Source organism: Onychostruthus taczanowskii, unplaced genomic scaffold, assembly GCF_017590055.1.
Source record: "Onychostruthus taczanowskii isolate IOZ18803 unplaced genomic scaffold, ASM1759005v1 scaffold2, whole genome shotgun sequence".
NCBI lineage: Eukaryota > Metazoa > Chordata > Aves > Passeriformes > Passeridae > Onychostruthus > Onychostruthus taczanowskii.
Window position 1 is genome coordinate 22,233,011 of NW_024499239.1, and position 4,841 is coordinate 22,237,851.

Consider the following 4,841-nt stretch of genomic DNA (forward strand, 5'->3'; position numbering starts at 1 on the left):
TGTAGGACATCTCATCCAGTCCTACATTCCTGAATTCCACATGCATGAAGAGTGACAAAAAATTAAATAAGATGAAGAATAGTTTCTGAAACATAATAAAGAGGGAGAGAAAAAAAGGAAAGAAACTTATAGGTGTTGGCAAACAAAGTGCTGGGGGTTATGAAGAGGGAAGCATTCTTCCTTGAAAACTTCATGACTTCCTTGTGGAGATCACAGCATTGTCTCAACGTGCCCTGATGTCACAACCTTTAATACCCCTCATTTCACAGCACAATTCCATTGTGACAGCTGCTGAAAGCATTATGCCTCCAGCAAAATAACAACAGGATGTTTTATACACTGTATGCCACAAGATGCCAAGTAACAGATGATCCAGTGCAAGGCCTTTCTACCACTTGGCCATATCATCATATGCAGAGACAGTTTGAAGCAGAGTGCATGGGCAAATATATGACTTTAAAACAACAAATTTATTTGTATGCAATATTTTGTGTTTTAGGTTCTAGGGTTTTTCAAAACCTCTAATGGTTTTTAATTTCTCACATTGTTAGGTCTGATTAATGGTATTTGGACTGCTCATAGGGATAGTGTTCTTATTTATTAGAAGTAATTGAGAAGTTAATTGAGCTCTGCATTTGTAGTTTCATGTTTTAAATAACAATTTTAATTCTTCCTTTTGTTACATTAATCTATTAAAAGTCTTACTAAAATAAAGAGTAAAAGGAAGACAATGGAAGAGGTGGCAAAGGGAACCAAACAGATCTGTTTCCAAACAGACAGATGTTCCCTCAAGGATGGGACCTCTCAGGTAGGTGTGCTGCCCTACAGAGACCTCAATGAAATTGTTTCATCTCTGCTGGCCCTCAGTGTTCAGGCCCCATCAGCCACACATCAGAGCCCACAGCGGGAGTGTATCAAGTTAAACTGCTCTAGAGCAAGATAGAAGGGAAATTACTGTCTTGAATTCAACCTCTTCCTCTTCTTGGGCCATTTTCATCATAGGTCTTAAGTCACTACATCACTTTGAAGTTTATTTGAGAGGGAAAATAATCACAAAATCATGTGACTGAAGTTGCAAGAGGGTATGACAGCAATGTAAGCATAATCCTGGGCACAGGCAGCTGGATGGAGCACCACTGAAAAAATTACTGCCCATCATGCCATGCCAGTTCACAGGACAAGACATACCAGCACATTCTTCATAGCTTTTATCTTTATTTATCTTTATTTCTGCCAGAGGCTTTGCCTGCCAGGGAAGGGAGATGGCTGTGTCACAGATGACACAGGTGGCTCCCACAAGAAAGCTGTGCCTTAGACTTGAGGAAGTCAGATAATCTGGTTTTATTTGAGTAAATTCTCAGCCCATGTGTCCTTTCAGATCACATTGCTACAGCAGTCTTAAAATGGGTCAAATAAAACTCCCACACAAAATGATGCACCCACACAATTGCATTAACACATAACAAGCAACATTTACAAACTGAATTACCATAAAAATGTATAATGTATTTACAGGTCTTCAAACTGACATTAAATACCATTTTATAAAATCAACCAGTACTTAATGACAATTAACTGTTACCTTAGACCCACTGAGAAAGTGGGTCAGTTACCATCAAGGATATTAGAATTGTAGTACTACCAGTTGTCCCATTAATGCCTCTGACACCTCTAAATGCTTAACCCCACAGAAAACTTACATGCCAGCCTGATATCAAAGGATAAAATTTATCTTCTTTTTCTGCATTGAAAACCTAGGAAACTGCACTTTAAAAGCCTATGGAAAAGATGTGGTATTTAGAACTCAAAATACAAACACGAAAGTTCACAGAAAAGCTGTTATTCAGTCCTGATGGCAATGCTGGGGGAGCAGGAGGATAAATTATGTGATAATACACGATCTACTGCTCTGTCTGCCTTCCTGTGAGCATGGCATGGACCACAGCCCAAAGCCCTGCTGGCTCAGACACTGCCATGCTTGCCATTGCAGGACGAAGTGCCAGTGGGAACTTAGTGCCACTGCTCGTGCCAACGCTGTGTTTGCTGCACATGGCTCAGCACTTCCTTAAAAACAGTAAAGCAGCTTCTTGTTCACTGAGAGATCAGTGCCAACACCAAACTGAAACCTCTGCCTAGGAGGGTACCAGATGCTGTGCTGCTTTTTCCTTGAACCAGGATAACTCCAGGCTCTGCCCCTGAACATCCTGCCGGGTACAAACAATTATCCTGAATCTGGCAGGTGACCCAGCACCCTGCTCTGGGTAGTGCAGCACTAGACAGATAATATTTCAACAGGTAACAAGCTAAAACTGCAGGTTGGGAAAGTCATGGAGCACTGGTTTTGGTGTGGGAAAAAGCTGCACCTTTCTTAAAACAATTATGAAGCAGATTCAAAGAAATGAACCCTTGCCTATGTCTGGCTCTTATTTCAATACTCTCACGACTGGGTGGGTGAATCCACGGTGTCCCCCTGATCAAGTTTGTAGCATGCTCCAACTCTTCTCAACTGTTTCATATTCAACATCACCTCCTTTGAAATAGGGACCTGCAACTTACAGGAAAAAAAAAAAAAAAACCATCTGCAGACAGTTATCTGTGCAATGCAACATCTTGAGGGATATAAAGCATTCCAGAGAAATCAAGTATGCCCTTTCCAGCTCCAGAAATCCCTGAGGAACGAGCCTTTTTATATTTGCCATATCACACTGAAAATCACTACCCAAGCTAAACAAAATTTAGGTTTAAAAAAAAAAATAATAAAGCACTTTATTCCAACAGAAATTTAAGGTACAGGTAGCTGGCAGGACAAAAGCTCTTACAGTGGGCTGGCACTTTGTCTTAATCTCCAGAGCATCTGATGCCTCTTCAGTGAAGAGCCAGAGGGACAAATCTGCAGGTGACAGGGCTGCAGTCAAACTGACTATGCAAATCCTCACATTCCAGATACACACCACAGAATAGGCTCCCTTCTCAAGTCACACTTAGATAAAAGCACAGAAGTGATCACAGCAGCTCAGACTAGACGGCCATGCAGCTCAGTGCCTTAACACTGACAGTGTTCAAAAACAGATGCCTCAAGGAAAGCACAAGAACAGAGTGTGTGTAATAACCTTCCTTAGCTTCCATCAGCCGGCAGTGTGGCTCTCCTGAGAAAGGCAGCACCAAATCCCACAATAACTTTAGGGAACCAGAGTTATCCTTTCAAAGGACAGCCAGTGCAGCCACCTGAACTGGTGGAGTTTGTGCCATCTCACAGAACCAGGTGAACTCTGTTACAGCTGCTGCTTGAAGACAACCAGCTCTACAAAGTTCTGATTTACCTCCCCCCAACACAGCTTTAAAAGGAGTTGGTTGCTTTTCTGCAAATTAGAAGGTGAGAACATCACTAGTCTTCCTTGTCTAATTAGATTTTTTTACACTGTCTCATGGATTTTACCCGATAGATAAGCATGTACCAAAGACTTACCAATACTGGTGCCTACCTTGAACAGCTGGATATAATTAATGGAGAGCAAAGGTTACTAGTGATAATTACATGTGGATTATATGACTAAACTACTGCAATTCCTTTACAGCTATTTTTAAACCTTTTGCTTCAGTTAATTTCCTATTCTGTTTCCAATTTAATAATTTACCTGTGTCTTAGTTACAATGTATTCTTTTTTTTGTAGAAACTAACAGATAAATAGTTAGTTGTGGACTATAATTTCCCCCCCAGCTACATACTGAACTCACATACTGAGACAGAAATTCTGGATATTTATGTGCTACACAAATTGCCTCAACTCTGATTTTGCTGTTCTAAAATATCAGCTCACTGCATACAAAAGGTCTGTCTTAAATCAGATTTGAGCACAAATTGTTTGATGGCACCAAAAAATTGCATGATTAGGTATGGGGGAAAAAAATCACAATGTACTAATATATAATTTATTCACACAGAAACTCTTTGCCTCAAAATACTTCCACACTGACAAAAGTCATAGCACCCAAGAGCTGCAGACACTCTGCATTTTGGATATCAGTAGCATGAACAAAATAAAAGATTCCATGATGCCATATTTGGATTTAATAGTAAGGAAAACTTTTTCACTGAAAGGGTAGTAAGCATTGGAATAGGTTGCCCAGGGAAGTGTTCAAAAGACCTGGAGATGTGGCATTTGGTGGCAGGGTTTAGCGGTGGCCTAGACGGTGCAGATTTGATGTTTGGACTTTGTGACCTTTGAGATCTTTTCCAGCCTGAAGGATTCTGTGATTCTATATTGAGGAAATATAGAGCACCTCGGTAACAATTGCTCTGCTCTGAACCGAGAAATCAGGTTGCAAACAACGTCTTTGAAAGGCAGAATGTTGTAAAAAAAATTTTCATTCAAAAACGCAGGAGAAAGAGATCAGCAGAATCTACTCTGCACTCCTACAACTCCTGTACTTCAATTTCAAACAGAGACGCGCTAAAACGAACCGTTTATGCTGCGCTTGAAAACCCCTTGAATCTTCCGGGATTTAGGCAATTGATTCATTTTTTCACGTTTGAATAACAACGAGCCGAATCGCTAGGGAACACGAATGCCTGCGCCGCGGGTTCCTGCGCGCCTAGCCCCGGCACCACGGCCCCCGAGGCCACCGCCGCCATGGCTGAGGCAGCCAGCACGCCAACCTCCGGGAAAAATCATGGAGGAGACACTCGGCTCCCGTCAGAGCAGCACCGAGCTGCTCTGGGCGGGCAGGGCTGGCAGCTCCCGAGAGAATCGCGGCCCTGGCTTAAAGCATTTTAAGGGGGCATTAGCGCCAGGGAGCGGCGCTGGCGGGGAACACGGGCCGGCCCACCCAGGGGGCTTGGG